The following is an 18,211-nucleotide window of genomic DNA, read 5'->3' as shown; positions in this document are numbered from 1 at the left end:
TAATCCATACAATTCCTATAAATGACAGTCATCCATTATGTACTAGTAATATTATTTGATATTAATTTATATAATCTTTCCAGGAACCATGTATTATATGAAGTTATACAATTAAAACCTTCTAATTAAAATTTTGGTATTGAATTGAAGCATTATCATTTTCAAAATATATTAGAAATAGTAACACATAAACATAAGGCCTCAAATGAACCTACTTCTTTTAGAAGCATAGAACTTTAAGCATATCTTAGATATCTAATATAAACTCTTTGTTTTCATAGTGAATAAACAGATGTCCACAGAAATTTATTTAGGCAATTAAGTAATGACAAGATTAGGAGCAGAACTTGGGTCTCCTAGCTGGTTTAGATGTTAAAATATGGATTTCTGTATCTAGATGTTTGGTGTTGCTTTGGGTCTTGTGAAATATGACACATATATGCCCAGATTGAGAGCTTCTCATGAGCAAAATCTCTATACTATTGCTTTCTATTCAAAATAAATAAAATTGGCAGTTCTTCCTCTAGTATAAAGAAAGCTTTTATCAAACATATCCTCTCCTTGCCCCCCATTAGGTAACAACTAAAAACTCTGGACAAAATTAAAAGTTCAACCACCTACAGGTTCTAAAGAGTTGAGTTGACAAAAGCAGACAGACTTTAGAGGGAAACTAAGAATTGGAGGCAATAATCTTCAGAAGATGAATTTTCTCTATTTGAGACTTCACTCTGAGGTCAAACACAGTTATGGCACAGTGAAAAGTAGCTAAAATCCTGAGAAAATATCTGCCATTTTCCTGCAGAGAGGAACCAAGGGAAGGAGACAAGGTAAGCATAGTTGCCAGAAAGAGAATATCAGAAAGGAGGGAGCCAGATAGGGCAAATCTAAAATTCTGTGTATAAACTCTGCTCAAATCTCTGGCTGTCCCTAGAACCACACATGTGCTGAGCTGATTGAAAGGAGTGTAAATTGAGACAGACCTGAGCTGCAACCCACCACAGGCAAGGCAGAGGTTGCTGTCTGAGTCTAACCAAACTAACTGCCTGCTAAAACAAAAACATCAAGACTATTCAGAGGAATATAACCAAATTCAGAGTCTCTGCAACATAACCAACATATTTTCTAGGATACAATCCAAAATTATTTGACATATGAAGAGCCAGGAAATGTATATTAATCTCCAGAGAAATGATAATCCACAGGGACCAATTGTAAGATGGTCAGTATGTTACCATAATCAAACAAGTATTTTAAAGTGGCTATTAAAACCATGCTCAATGGGGCTTCCCTGGTGGCACAGTGATTGAGAGTCCACCTGCTGATGCAGGGGACACGGGTTCATGCCCCAGTCTGGGAAGATCCCACATGCCACAGAGCGGCTAGGCCCGTGAGCCATGGCTGCTGAGCCTGTGCATCCGGAGCCTGTGCTCCGCAACGGGAGAGGCCACAACACTGAGAGGCCCGCGTACTGCAAAAAAAAAAAAAAAAAAACAAAAAAAAACAAAAAAACCCCCATGCTCAAATATATTAATGAAAATGTGTTTGCAGTGAATAAAATGATAGGAAAATTAGCAAAGAAACTATAAAAAATGAAACAAATGGAAATTTTAGAACTAAAAAGTGCAATTTAAAAAAGTTATATGATGGATTAAATAGCTACATGAAGATAACAGTAAAAATATTCAGTTAACTTGAAGATAGATCAATAAAAAATATTCAATCTGAAGAAGAGAGAGGAAAAAAGGTGGAAATAAAATATAAAGAGCCTCAAGTACTTGTAGTACAGTACCAAAAGGGTAATTGAAGTTCCAGAAGAAAAAGAGAGAAAGAGAATGAGGAAGAAAAAAATATAAAGAAGTAATGAAAGAAAACTTTCCAAATTTGCTGAAAGACAAAAATTTACTATCCAAGTACCTCAGTGAATCTGAAACAAGATAAATATGAGTAAAATCAAGCCTAGAGATATCATAGTCAAACTGCTGAAGATCAAAGTCAAAACACCCCAAATAAGAACACAAAGTTCTTAATGTTTGTTGATTTTAAAAATAAACAATGCTGAAAATATAATTCTGAAAACATTTTATTGTCTTGAGTTTTATTACATATTTATGAACAATTTTAGGTATTGATAGGAAACTTTATTGAAAAAAGTATGCCAATAGAATTGCTGTGAAAAACTGAGGAAAAAATTTTAGTCATGGGTTTACTAAAAGTAACATAATTTTTTTTTTTTTTTTTTTTGCGGTACATGGGCCTCTCACTGTTGTGGCCTCTCCCATTGTGGAGCACAGGCTGCGGACACGCAGGCTCAGCGGCCATGGTTCACGGGCCCAGCCGCTCCGCAGCATGTGGGATCTTCCCAGACCAGAGTACGAACCCGTGTCCCCTGCATCAGCAGGTGGACTCTTAACCACTGCACCACCAGGGAAGCCCTAAAAGTAACATAATTTTTTTAAATATAAAATCAAGAGTAAAAGTAAATCCATAAAATATTATTTTAGATGGCATTTTGGAACATGGAAGTTATATTTCAGGCTTTTGAATATAGCCAAATTATTTATATTATTTATTGCATATTTTAATCAAATATATTTAAAAATAGACTCTTGAGCAGGTGAAGAGTTGAAATATTATAGATGTATAAGCAATTTTTTAATTTCTTAACTCTAAACAGAAAAGAGGTTCAGACCAACAGCATGATCTAGTACAAAATTAAGTAGGATGATATTGGGAAGGTCTGGGTTCTAGTACTGGTTCTAGCATTGAATATAACCTTGACTGAGTCACTTAACCTCATTTGAGTCTCAATTTTCTCATATACAAGATGTGGATGTCACATTTCCATTGTAAATAATAGAGTAGTGGTTAAGAGAGTGAACACTTGTGCCAGACTGGTTCGAATTCTGGCTCTCTCATGTGTAAGCTATGTGATCTTGAACTAGTTAACCACTTCATGTTTCCTTATGTTTATGTATTTCCTTATCTAAAGAATGCAACAATATCTTCTTCACTGAATTAAATGAAATAATACATGTAAAATGCATATGCCAGTGCCCAATTAGTGTTAGCAATTAGCTGTTTTAAAAAGTGACCCTGCAATGTGAGGTACAAATGAAAGTACTAATTAAGTGAATAATAAATATAATTCCCTTTGTGTATATCAGAACTCTGAGGCAGGAAAATACTAAGGGTATGCCTAAGAAAACAGAATAAGTCAGTAATGGAAGCAGAAATAATAATAAAAAAAAAAGATTTTGTTTCATGTATAGGTGACAATTCACAAAAATAAAATTTAAGACATTAAAAAATCAGTAAATATTTTATCTATTTACTTAATTTTGATTTTAAAATACTTGGAAATAGTTAAATAACTAGTCGAGTGCTTCTACCTGAAATTTTTTTTTCTCTACAAACATCTTGTTATAAATAAAAGTAAGCTATACTGCCTCAGCGTTCCACCCCTCAAAAATGTATTTTTTTTTCTATGCCACTGATAACACAAAAAGTGCAATGGCAGAACTAATTAAAAGATGTAATTATTAATATAAATCTTTTGTGTTTTTAAGTGCACTACCACACACTGTGGAAAAATATCATTGCCAACTGCAATTTAAAGCAGAGGATTAACAGCTTGGTGAATTATTTGAACAAGCTCATCAATAAAGGATATATTCACAAGTGCTGAAACTGTCTAGAGAGCCTAGAACTATGGTTCTCTTTCTGAACAAACCATTGCCAACTACTAGAAATTACATTTCAACAGTTTTGGTAATAATTACTGCTTAGAGATGTGGAGTTTCTCTTCCCAGGAGTTTAAAGCACTAGTGGCCCCAGGGCTTAAATTTCCTTCTCTGTGTATTGGGATATAGAGACAATGATTTGCATGTCTCATATCTTAAAGCTGTAAAATGCATATTAAAATGCATATTTTTCTCTAAATTTAATATACTTTACTCAAATACTTCACATATTTACTAGGTCCCTTATTTCCTTTCCCTGAATGCATTTTAAATACTGCTTAATGAAAACAAAAACAACTATAATACTAGGGAGTCAGGCAAGTAATTAGGTTTTTTTTTTTTTTTTTTTTTGCGGTACACGGGCCTTTCACTGTTGTGGCCTCTCCCATTGCGGAGCACAGGCTCCAGACGCGCAGGCTCAGCGGCCATGGCTCATGGGACCAGCCACTCCACGGCATGTGGGATCTTCCCGGACTGGGGCACGAACCCGTGTCCCCTGCATCGGCAGGCAGACTCTCAACCACTGCGCCACCAGGGAAGCCCTAGGTGGTATTTTTAAGAGTAAATTTTATTTTTAAATATTCTTAAATGTCTTGTCAAATGAAAACAGCCTATTTTAAACCTCATTTTAATTATTCCTCCCTTAGAATTTTTTATTCCTTGCATGTCTTTTGGGAGCTAAAATTACACTAAACCACAAAGAAATCGGAGGTAACTAAACAGTGTCAAGGAGTTTTGTCCATCTGTTTCACTCTGTCCGACAGAGAGTATTCCCAGACCTGGAGATGTAATAAGTGGTCCAGGATATCTTTAGCACTTAAACAATGTTGTCTGTATTTGCATTTAGAATATAGTACTAACTTTTTCATACCAAAGAAGGAAAAGTTTTCTATTAAACATTTAAAATTTTCATCCTTTTAATATAATAGTCTAGTTGTATTGAAAAAAAGTAGAAGGCCTGTCCAACACCATAAACAAATCATAGCAAAAGAATGGATGAATATTAAAAGAATAATAATGGTAACTGTGGAAAATATGAAGTAGAAAGTAATTACTGTGGATGGAGCATGAGATCTGGAGTCAACCTGAACTGGTCTTAAAACTGAGTATAGGGGCTTCCCTGGTGGCGCAGCGGTTGAGAGTCCACCTGCCGATGCAGGGGACATGGGTTCGTGCCCCAGTCCGGGAAGATCCCACATGCCGCGGAGCGGCTAGGCCCGTGTGCCATGGCTGCTGAGCCTGTGCGTCCGGAGCCTGTGCTCCACAACGGGAGAGGCCACAACAGTGACAGGCCCGCATACCGCAAAACAAAACAAAACAAAACAAAACAAAAAACAAACTGAGTGTAGCTCAGGAAGTAAATTGAGTCCCTATTGTCTCATCTCTGACCTGGGAATAACGCCACCATGCAGTTGTGAAAATTAAATGACATTAAACTTGCAAAGCACATAGCAAAAGTATCTGAAAAATAGTAATTACTTACATGTTCCCCACTCCTGCCAGTGTACTAAGTCTGCCTTCTGTACCTAGTACATTAATATTTATGATTGATGCTAGTTCCACCTGGTGTGCTCCATCTGGAAGGACTTAACATTGCAAGAGGGTTCAGGGAAGTAAAATAGACGCAAAAATATTAGAAAATGGAACTATGTATGGGTAAAACAATTATGGAATAAGACTTCTTACTAGAGAAAGGATTAGAGGTAAGGATTTCTTCAATCATCAGGTAGTTATAAAGAGCATCTTCTTTGAAAGCTTCGTATTAGCTGTTAGGAACCTCCAGGATCTCTGAGCATTCCCTTTCTCTAAATGCAGATTGATGACAGTAGTGAGAAAAAGAAATAATCCTTCACTCACCATCAGTCAGTTTGGTCCAAATATAAGCTACGTTATCAAGTAAAGAGTTCTAGAGTTCTGCCACTCAGGCTCTCATTATGTGACAAAGAATCACAGTTCAGATAAGCTGTCAATAGGCAATAAAATTTCTCCTCATAAAGGAAGTTTGGGTGGGTGCTATAAAGCAATAGACTCTGGGGTTGTACTCAAAAGAATGAACTGAGCACAATGTGTCTCATATTTGAAAACATGTAACATCAACAACAAAAAGAATAAAAACCATTAGATTTCATTACTGGTACTACCCAAGAGGAGAGGAAGAAAATAAGTATGTAGTTAGGATTTTGCATTTTGACTCATATTCCCATAGCTCATTTCTTAACTCTTCCTTTTTTTTTTGTTCTTAAGTGTTCCTTTCCATTGCTAGATTTTCATCAATATTTAGGAACTACTTTAACTATTTCAATACCTCTTAGACAGTAATGCAAAAACCCAAAATTGGCCTGAGATGTTAAAAAACATAAAAATTGACCTAGCAATTGCTGTTGCTGAAAACAATGTTTCTCAACCCCACAGTAGCCTCTCTAATGTGTTTGATATGTATCCTTTAATGTTCTTTTAAACAGGTATTATGTGTATATATTTTTAATGTTTCCATAAAGTATAATATAATAGGTATTTGTCTACTCCCCCCACCTCCTAGAACCATTAATCCTTATTCATATTGCCGAATGGAATTCTGGTCTGTTGCTTCTAATTTTGGCATAGTATACTCTGTAGCAATGGTTCTCAAAATGTGGTCTTCAGATCCCATGGAGTCCTCAAGAGATTTTTTCAGAGGGTATGTGAAGTCAAAACTGTTTTCATAATAGTAGTAAGACATTATTTCCTTTTTCACTGTGTTTGTATTTACACTAGGGGTTTGAAAGCAAAGGTGGGTAAAACTAGTAGCACTGTAGTAAATATCAAAAGAGGAGCCACAAAATGTACTAGTACTCATTGTATGTGTCACTGCCATACACTTGCAGTTAAAGACAAAAGAAAAGGCATTTCACTTAATGCCTGCAATGAAGCAATAATTATCAATTTTATCAAATTTCAACTCTTGAGTGTATGCCTTTTTAACATTCTGGGAGACCAAATGGGAAGTATACAAGAAGCCTTGTGGCCGCATACCTGTGTGTAATGTTGCCTCAATCAGTGTAATGTTGCCTCAATCAGTGGTACAAGCTGGATGAGTTTAGTTTTTACAAGGAATACCATTTTCACTTGGATGAATGACAAAGTATGGTTATTCAGATTTAGGTATTTAGCAGACACTGTCTCAAAAAAGAAAAAGGTAGCCTGTTACTTCAAGGAAAACAATGGACATTATTTTTGTTGTCAATGATAGAATTTAAGCTTTCAAACAAAATTTAGAATCTTGGAAAACTTGTATCAGTCACCATGAGTTTGACAGCTTTTTGACACATGGAAGACATTTCCTGAGATTAGTGGCAATAGTACAGAAAGGTGGTTGTATATGACATGTCAGCATTTTGATGATCAGCATAGCTCAGTGAACCAGTGTTTTCCAAGTGACCATTGTGTGATGATATACTACACATGTATAAAAGATCTCTTTAAAGTACAATATAGACCAATTGATTTTAATATACCAGAGCATAGAAAATTAATTGATTTGGCTTCAGATTCTACATTGCAACTAATTTTATTTACTTATTTCCACTTTCTTATTGCAGTAAATTATACATAACTTAAAATCTATCATCTTAACCATTTTAAGTGGTAAGTTCAGTGGTATAAAATGCATTCGTAACATTGTGCAGCCAATTAAGGATATCAGATTATGACCTGAATGAAGAAGACACAAGCCGCCCACACAGGGTTGGCAGGTGGCTCACTCAGCATCCCAGCTCCCACTTTGGGGAAGTAAAAACCCCAGGGTCCTTTGACTGAAGGCTCAGTTTCAATACATTCACATAAAGGAAGTAAGGTCACAAGATTTATTACTTACAGATCCCAGAAAAAGGGCAGCAGGGTGCAAAGAGCCAGGGGAAGGGAAGTCCTCTGTCCCCGGTCACGAGTGAGCAGGAGATAAGAGAGCAGGGTAGCAAGCACCATTACTATAAGGTGGTGGGGGTGGAGGTCACTAACTTTTTGCTGGATCAACTCTAAGTGGTTATTTTAAAAGGTGCCCAGGGGAAAGCAAACTGGGAACTTGTGGTAAGAATTCTAAGCTCAGGTCCTTATCTAAATATCCAGACTCTGGATGTGAGCAGAGTTGTCATACCGTTAAATGACCAGGCAACAACTCAAAATAGCTGTTTTCTCATCACAACTACCAGCCATCTCCAGAACTTTTATCATCTTGTAAAACTGCAACTCTAAACCCATTAAACAATAACTACCCATTCCTTCCTACTCCCAGTCCTTGGCAACCACCATTCTACTTTCTGGCTCTATTGTTTTGTTAAAAATGGAAATATAGTTGACGGACCATATTATGTTAGTTTCAGTTATGTTAGTTACATAATGATTTGACATTTGCATATTATGATCACAATGATAAGTCTAGTAACCAGGTGTCCCCATACAAACTTACTACAATATTAGTGACCATATTCCTTATGCTGTGTATTACATCACCATGACTTATTTATTACATAACTGGAAGTTTGTACTTCCTAATCCCCTTCACCTATTTCACCCACCCCCTCACCCTTCTTTCTTCTGGCAAACACCTGTTTGTTTTCTGTATTTTTTTCTATATCTATGTGTCTGTTGTTGTTTGTTTTGGTTTTTATATTGGATGTGGAATCACACGAGTGAAAAGTTCAATATATTTTTCTTTGACTTATTTTACTTAGCACAATATCCCACAGATCCATACATGCTGTCACAAATGGCAAGATTTCATTTTTGTGGGCTGAGTAATATTCCATTGGGTGTGTGTGTGCATATATACATATGTATACACATATATACACATAGTGGAATATTTATATATATATATATATATATATAATATTCTATATCTATAGAGATACCACATTGTCTTTACCCATTCATGCATTGATGGGCACTTAGGTTGCTCCCATATCTAGGCTATTGTAAAAAAAATTACTGCAGTGAACATTGGAGTGCCTATACCTTTTTGAATTAGTGTTTTCATTTTCTTCCAGTAAACATCCAGGAGTGAAATTGCCAAATTGTGTTGTAGTTCTATTTTTAATTTTTGGGGGAATCTCCATACTGTTTTCCATAGTGGCTACACCAATTTACATTCCCACCCATAGTGCATGAGGGTTCTATTTTCTCCACATCCTTGCCAACATTTGTTATTTGTGGTCTTTTTGATGTCTGCCATTCTGAAAGGTGTGAGGTGATATCTCATTGTGGTTTTGATTTGCGCTTCTCTGATGATTAATGATGTTGAGCATCTTTTCATGTGTCCCTTGGCCATCTATACATCTTCTTTGGAAAAATGTCTATTCAGGTCCTCCACCCATTTTAAAAATCAGGTCCTTTGTTTTTTTGATGTTGAATGTATGAGTTCTTTATATATTTTGGATATTAATCCCTTATCAGATATATTGTTTACAAATATCTTCTCTACTTCAGTAGGCTGACTTTTCATTATGTTGATAGTTTCCTTCACTGTGCAAAAGCTTTTTAGTTTGATGTAGTCCCATTTGTTTACTTTGGTTTTGTTTCCTTTGTTTGCAGAGACAAATCAAAAAAAATACTGCTAAGACTAATGTCAAAGGGTGTACTGCCTATGTTTTCTTTTAGGAGTTCTATTATTTCAGGCCTTACATTTAAGTCTTTAATCCATTTTGAGTTTATTTTTGTATACGGCGTGAGGAAGTAGTCCAGTTTGATTCTTTTGCATGTAGCTGTCCAGTTTTCCCAATACCATTTATTAAAGACATTGTCTTTTCCTCATTGTCTATTCTTACCTCCTTTGTTGTAGATTGACCATATAAGTGTGGGTTTATTTTGGGGTTCTCTGTTCTGTTCCAATGATCTTTGTGTCTGTTTCTGTGTCAGTATCATACTGTTTTGATTACTGTAGCTTCATAGTATAGTTTGCAATCAGGGCTGTCTCTCTGATTTTAACTAATCTAAGTATTTCATATAAACGGAATCATACAGTATTTGTCTTTTTGTGACTTGTTTCACTTAGCATAATGATCTTCAGGATCATTCATGTTGAAGCGTATGTCAGAATTTCCTTCCTTTTTGAGGCTGGATAATACTCCATTGTATGTATATAGCACATTTTGCTTATCCATTCACCCATTGATGGACACCTGGGTTACTTCCATGTTTTAGCTATTGTGAATAATACTGCTATGAATATGAGTGTACAAATACAACTAATTTTATTTTTAATAAACAGCTTTGAAGTATAATTGGCATACAGTAAACTGCACATACTTAATCAGTTTAAACTTAATAATACTTCAACTTAAAATAATCAGTTTTGAAGTATAATACATATACAGTCATGACAAGGTCACCAAAATCAAATAGTAAACATATTCATCATCCCCCAAAATTCTCTTTGTAATCTCTTCCATCCATTCTTCTCTGATCTTCTCATCCCCAAGTAATTACTATCTGCTTTCTGCCACAATATGGTAGTTTTCTTTTACTAGAGTTTCATATAAATCATAAAACTGTTTTCTAAATGGTTTTTTTATCAGTTTATGTTGCCATCAGCAGCATATGAGTTCCAGTCTCTCCAGATGTTACCAATACTTGACATAGTCAGTGTTTTTAATTTTAATCATTCTGATATGTGTATGGTGGTATCTCACTAAAGTTTTAATTTTTATTTCCCTAATGACAATTGATGATGATCTTTTCATGTGCTTATATGCCATCTGTATATCTTGATGAATTAGCTGTTCAAACCTTTGCTCTCCCCTCCCTTTTTTATTGAGTAGTTTTTTTTTAAGGTTGAGTTTTTAGAGTAATTTATATATTCTGGATACAAGTCCTTAATCAGTATGTGATTTGCAAAGATTTTTCTCCTAGTCTGTGGGTTGTCCTTTTTTTCTTTTTCTCTTTTGATGGTATTTTTTGAAGAACAAAATTTTTAAATTTTGATGTAAATTATCAATTTTTTCTTTGTCATGTGATTTTTGTGCCATATCTAAGAAACTATTACCTCAAAGTTTACTCCTATGTTTTCTTCTAAAAGTTCTATAGTTTTAGCTCTTACATTTAGGTTGGTGATCCATTCTGAGTAATTTTTTTTTATATGGTGTGAGGTAGTAGTCAAATTTAATTCTTTTGCATGTCAATATTCAGTTGTCCTAGCATCATTTGATTATTCTTTCCCCATTAAATAGTATTGTCCCCCTTGATGAAAATATTGTGTCTTTTGAAGAGCAAAAGTATCTTAATTTTGATAAATTCCTATTTATCAATTTGTTCTTTTATGGATTGTTTTTGGTGTCATATCTAAAACTACTCTGGGTAATCCAAGGTCACACAGTTTCTTCTGTTTTCTTATAGGAGGTTTATAAGTTCTAAGTTTTATATTTAGGTTTATGATACATTTCAAACTAATTTTTGTATAGCATGAGGTATGAATTGAAAGTGGGGTTTTTTTTGGCATATGTTCAATTGTTACAGCATAATTTATTGAAGATTATTCTTTCTCTACTGAGTTGCTTTTGTATCTTTATCAAAATTCAATTTTCCAGATAAGTGTGTCTACTTACAAACTATCTATTCTATTTTATTGGTCTATTTGTCTATCTTTAAGCCACTACCACACTGTCTTGATTCCTGTAACTTTATTTACAAATCTTGAAATCAGGTAATGTGAGTGTTCCAATTTTATTCTTTTACAAGGTCACTTTTGGCAATTCTAGGTCCTCTGCATTTCCATATGAATTTTAAAGTCAGTTTCTACAAAAAAACTGGCTGTTGATATTATGATTGGGATTGTGTTGATATTATAATATTATGATTGGCATTAATCTATAGCTTACTTTGGGGAGAACTGTTTTCTGAATCATGAACATGGTATATCTCTTCATTTATTTAGGTCTTTAATTTCTTTTAGCCATTTTTGTATAGTTTTCAGTGTACAGGTCCTTCATATCTTTTGTTAGATTTATCCCTAAGTACTTCCCATTTTTAAAAGCATTTATGAATAATACTTTTAACTTTCAATTTCATTTGTTGCTAGTATATAGAAATGTAATTTACTTTTGCATATTGATGTTATATCCTGTAACTTTGGTAAACATTATTTCTAGCAGAATTTTTTTCTGTAGATTACACTGACTTTCTGAATAGATGATATTTTCTGCAAATAAAAAGTTATATATCTTCTTTTCAATGTTGGTGATTTTCATTTCTTTCTCTTGCCTTAATAAGAACCTCCAGTACAACACTGATTAGACATGGTAAAAGGAGACATTTCTTATTCCCAATCTTAGCAGAAAAACATTCAGATTTTCACCATTATCATGTTACTTGTACTTTTCTGTAGATGCCCTTAATCAGGTTGAGTAAATTTCCTTCCAATCTATTCATCATATTATTTTTCTTTTACAGTTGTTAATATAGTGAATTTCATTGTTTGCTTTCAAATGCTGAACCAACCCTGCATTCTTGGGGTAAATGCCACTTGGTCATGATTCATTGTTCTTTTTACATAATGTTGGATTTGCTTTGCTAATATTTTGTTTAGAATTTTTGTAATTATGTTCATTAAATATATTGGTCTTTAGTTTTCTATTATTGTCTTCTTCAAGTTTTAATATTTGGACAATGCTCAACTCATAGAATGAGTTGGGAAACAGTCCATCCTCTTCAGTTCTCTGGAAGAGTTTGTGTAGAATTGGTATTACTTTTGTCCTGAATGTTTGGTAAAATATAGTAGTGAAGCCAACTGGCCTGGAGTTTTCTTAAAGAAACCTTTCTCTAAGGTTTTAAACTACAATATCAATTTAATAAATATAGAGCTGTTGGGTTATCTATTTCTTCTTAAATGAGCTTTGGTAATTTGTGACTTCTAAGGAATTTGTCCATTTCATCTATGCTGTCAAATCTATTTGACATAAAGTTGTTCATAATATTCCCTTATCATCCTTTTACTATCAGTACAATCTGTAGTTACATCACCTCTCATTCTTGATATTGGTAATTTGTGTTCTCTCTTTTCTCTGATCAGTTTTACTAAAAATATATCAATTTTATTGATCTTCTCAAATAACTGATTTTTTTATTTCATTTTTTCTAGTTTTTATTATATTTTATTGAATCTGCTTTGGTCTTTATTTCCTTTATTCTGCTTATTTTGGTTTTAATTTGCTTTTCTTTTTCTAGTCTCTTAGGCAGGAGGCTGAGGTCATTGATTTGAAACCTTTCTTGTTTTTTAACATGTTTAGCATCCCTAAGTACTTCTTTAGCAGTATATCATGTCTTCATTTTCATTCATTTCAAAATGTTTTATAATTCACCCCCCTTTTTAAAGTTATTGGGTGATTTAGAGACATGTTGTTTCCAAATATTTGAGGATTTTCTAGGGATCCTTTAGTAATCGACTTCTAATTTAATTCTATTAATATCAGAGATACTAATACTTTGACTAGAATACTTTTAAACTGAGACTTATATGGTCCAGAATATGTCATATCCTGATACGTTGTGCATGTGTTCATGTGTATTCTACTGTTATTGGGTGTAGAGTGTTCCATAAACATTAATCAGGTCAACTTGGTTGATAGTTTTGCTTAAGTCTATTCTATTCTTGCCCATTTTTCTATTGATTCTATTAATTAATGAGGGGGTATTCAAATCTCAGACAGTAATTGTGGATTTATCCATTTCTCCTTGCAGTTCTATCAGTTTCTATTCTATGAGTTTTAAAGCTGTTACTAGGTCCATAAACATTTGGGATAGGTATGTCCTCTTGATTGATCACTTTATTATTATGACATGACCTTCATCACTGGTAATGTTCTTTGCTATAAAATTTACTTTGATATTAATATAGCTAGTCAATATTTCTTTTGACTAGTGTTAGCATAATAAAAATGTGCCATCTTTTTAACATTTAACCTATTTGTGTCTCTATATTTATTTAAATGTATTTCTTGTAGGGAGCATAGAGTTGTGTCTTTTTTTTTAAAATCCAATCTGACCATCTCTGCCTTTTAATTAGAGTGTTAAGGCAATTTACATTTTATGTGATTATTAATATGGTTAGATTTGTCATAATACTATTACATTATGCATTGTTTCATGTCTTTTCTTCTTCTGCCTTTGGTTTTTTTTTTTAACTATTCCATTTTAATCTTCTGTGTTGACTTCACTTTGTTATTTTAATAATTGCTTTAAGGTTTATAGTATACATCTTTATCACAGTTTACCTTCATGTGATATTATACCACGTCACGTACGGTATAAGAACTATACCACAGTATATAGGCAGTTGATGCTTAGCACATAATGCAGGACCATAACAATGACTGTGAATATTGAAACCCATGGAAAGCAATCTTAATAATCAATGGGAAAATTTACAATTGTCTCAAGACCTTCAAAAATGTTTATTAAAAATCTAAAAGCTCTGTGTTAGTTGTAAATGTCTACGAAAATTTTTAAAAAAGAAAAAAAATTTTAGTACACTATAATTAAAAGCATAGATAATGTGTTTGTTTTCTTCCTCTCACATAGGTTATGAGGATTTTTTCTATGCCTTGGTGAATTACCTTACTGCTTCTAAACTTGAGTGATTAACTTCTGACGTTTTAAACTTTGTACTTTTAATGTTATAAAATGGCCCTGAGAATTCCCATAATACAAAGTTGGGTTTTTTTTGTTTTTTTGCCAGCATCACTTCCTCAGGGACATAATCATTCTTTTAATCATGTTAATTTCTTTTATGTTAGGCTTGCCTTCATTCTGTGTTTCTGGCTGCATATCTGGGAACTCCTGAAAGGTGGTAGTGCCAACATTCCCATGAACAGATATTTATTCTATAACTTAATTTACATTTGACTTGAATTTCACTTCCAATATTATTTTTTATTTGCTGCATTTTCATCTTTGTTGGTTAATTTCTTTCAATTACCCATTTTTGTAAAATGTCACATAGGCTAGCACTAGGACACAAGGAGGCAAAACAACTACAAGCGTCGATCGCATATGAACCGAATCCCGTGTGTGGTGACAAATCACTAACAGACTTTGAAAGATAGGTCACGCATCATGATCCACATCTGTTATTTAAGTAGTGGTATGTGGACTAAGCTAACTGTAAAGTTTGGACTTTTATGAAAGTATTCACAGCAAATATACTATGTTCACAAAAATTTGAACTGTGTTGTTAGGGAATTGGTGTCATCTAACTGAACCCCATAAATGTCAAAAATGCGAAACTAGGGCTGCCTATTCTTTTTTTTTCTCCTGGCCTTTATACTATTGTCATACTTTAATTTTTACACATTAAAAAACCCTCAACACTGTTATTTTTAATTATCTTTTAAAGAGATTTAAATAAATTTAAAAAATTCTTATATATTAACCCATGTGTTTATCACTTCCAGTGTTCATCATTCCTTCATGTAAATCCACATTTTCATCTAATATCATTTTGTCTGCCTGAAAGACTTCAGTATTTCTTGTAGTGAATGCAGTGATGCATTCTTTCAGGCCTTTTATGTCTGAAAACTTAGTCTCATCTTTGCTTTTGAAAGACATTTTGCTAGTTATATAATTCTATATACACTTTTAAAAAAATGTTAGTACTTTATAAAGGTGTTTCTCCATTGTTCTCAGATTGTTTCTGATGAGAATTCTGATGTTATACTCATCTTTGGTCCTCTGCTCTTTTTCTTCCTTTAGCTGCTTTTATGATTTTACACTGGTTATGTAGTTTGGTAGTCTTCTTCGTATTTCTTGTGCTTGGGGTTCACTGAATTCTTAGATTTGTGGGTTAATAGTTTTCAAAAGGTTTGAAATTTTTTAGACCATGATTTACTCAAATATTTTTTATACTCTCCACCCCTCCCTACTGCAGGGATTTTAATCAACCATATACCAGGCTACTTGAAGTTGTTCCACAATTCACTCATGTTTTGTTTTTTCTTCCATTTCATTTTGGATAGTTCCTATTGATATGTCAAGTTCACTAATCTTTTCTTCTGCAGTGTCTAGTTTGCCATTCACCCCATCCAGTGTATTTTTCACCTACGAAATTATAGTTTTCATCTCTAGAAGTTTGATTTCGGTCTTTTTAATACCCTCCAAAGTTTCTAAACTTTTTGTACATAACAATTTTAACTTTTTAATATCCTTACCTGCTAATTCTAACATCTGTATAAGACCTAGGCTAGTTTCAACTGATTATTCTCCTTCTTATGGGTTGTGTTTTCTTGCTTCTTTGCATGCCTACTCACCTTTAATAGATGACAACCATTGTGAATTTTATCTCATAGATGTTGGGCATTTTTGTATTTCTATAAAAGTACTGCTATAAATACTTTTGAGCCTTGTTCTGGGACACAGTTATTACTTGAGAATAGTTTGATCCTTTTGAAACTTAGTTTTATGATTTGTTGGGGTGGAGCCAGAGCAGTGCATTCTAGAGCTAATTATTCCCTACTACTGAGGCAAGTACTACCCAGTAAACAGTGGCTGCTGAGAATGGGCATTGTTACTAGACCCACATGAGCTCTCTAACCCTTTCAGATGGCTCTTTCTCCAGCCTGCTTCCTAACATACACATGCTGATGTGGACTGCGTTTAATTCTCAGAGGGACCATCTACAGATATCTGGAGTTCTGTGTTCTCTCTTCACTGGTTCTCTTCCCTGTGGACTCTAGCTATCTTGGTTTTCCTGGACTCTTAGCTCCACTTCCTCAGCTCAAGGAGTCTACTTGGCTCTTCTTCCATTCCGCTTCCTTGCCTCATGACCTGGAAGTTCCCTCAAATCAGTAAGCTGGGAAAATTGTAGGGCTTCATTTGTTTGTTTGCCAATTTTCCTCACTGTCTGAGGCCTACTGTCTTGAAGTCCACTTTTCCATGTAGTTTGTCTGTTTTTTATTTGGTTGTTTCAGCAGGAAGGAACATGCAGTCCTTGTTTTCCATCATGGCTAGAAACAGAAATTACAGCTAACTTTCTTATATTTAAACTACCACTTCTCAAGTTTTTGTGTAATATCCAAAGAGAATATCTACAATGACATGAAAAGATTATTTCAGTGCTTCTTTGTCCAACTACATATCTGTGTGATATGGGACTTTGTTCTTATACTTCAACCATAACAACATATTATAACAAATTAAATGTAGAATACCACTATTTTATATAGTGTGAATCTAAACAGAAACCTTAATTTTATTACCTGGATCAGAGTTTTACTAGAAGCTTGGAGTATGCCATTACATCTTGGCAATTAAGTTTTCCCCAGTAGATTTAAAACCAGAACACCAAGAAGTTACTAAACTAGTGAAGTAAAATGAAGACATTTAAAATAGCTATACATTTTATGAATTTCTCTATTCTTTTCTTTAATAGTTGCATGAAAAAAAAAGTGACCTCTGTGTATTCATATAATCAATACCCACCCACCCACTCTCATACACATAAAGCACCAGAGTCATCTGTAATAGCAATCGAGATTGGAAAAAAAAATTCTCCTGTGCTATAAAATTAAGCTATAGAATTCTAGTGAGTTTTTTGGCACACATGCTTAAAATGCTACAATTCTTTCTGTGCATACAGATAATTTCCACAAACCACTTGTTTTTATGAATAGTTTCCATGAATGACAGTGGTTAAGATCATAATATCTGGAATAATACTGCTTCAGTGCAAACTCCAGCTCCAACATCTTTTTAATTGTATGACCTTGAGAAAGTCACTTAATGTGCTTACTTCAATTTCCCTATTTGTCAAATGGTGGTAAAAGTGTTATTTACATGGTCTTTAGTTAAATGTGAATTTCTTAAAACTATGCTTGGTAAATAAAACATTTAGCAACTGTTATGTAAGTTTAGTAATTATAATTTCTTCTCAACCCTGTTGGCTTTAGCCAATGGACTTTAAAAGTACACACACAGAAATCTACCCCTAATGTACTCATTTATGAAGTCTAAGGGAAAGCATAAAGGCATAAGATTGTTGTTTTGTTCTTGAGTCCCACAACTGATTCTGATCACTACACCCCAGCAAGAAATGAAAACCATGCTCATACTCTACATAAATTATGACTTATAAGAATCAGTGTTAAATTGCTTCTAGAAACATTTTCCAACTCTAAAGTTCAGGGAATCAGAGTCAAAATGCTTCAAGTCAGGCAAGGCAGACTCTCTGCCACAAGAATCTATTTAATTTGTCTGACATTTAACAAATAACCACTGAATATCAGCATTGGATAGACAGAGATGAGTAAGGTACCTCTGATAACAGAGTGATAACAGAGTATAATGATTATACTTAGTGATAAAAAAATTAGTGATAACAGAGTATAATGATATAAGCAGGGTTTCCCACGGTGTGGTACATGCATGCATACCACTGTCTGTAATAAGCAATCCAAGTTTTCCTGGGATCAGAATTGAGTGTTTTCAGCAAGAAAGAGTAATGATAGGCTCTA

Source organism: Mesoplodon mirus (assembly GCF_964341445.2).
Source record: "Mesoplodon mirus genome assembly, chromosome: 14".
Classification (NCBI taxonomy): Eukaryota; Metazoa; Chordata; class Mammalia; order Artiodactyla; family Ziphiidae; genus Mesoplodon; species Mesoplodon mirus.
Note: the sequence above shows the minus strand (reverse complement) of the source record.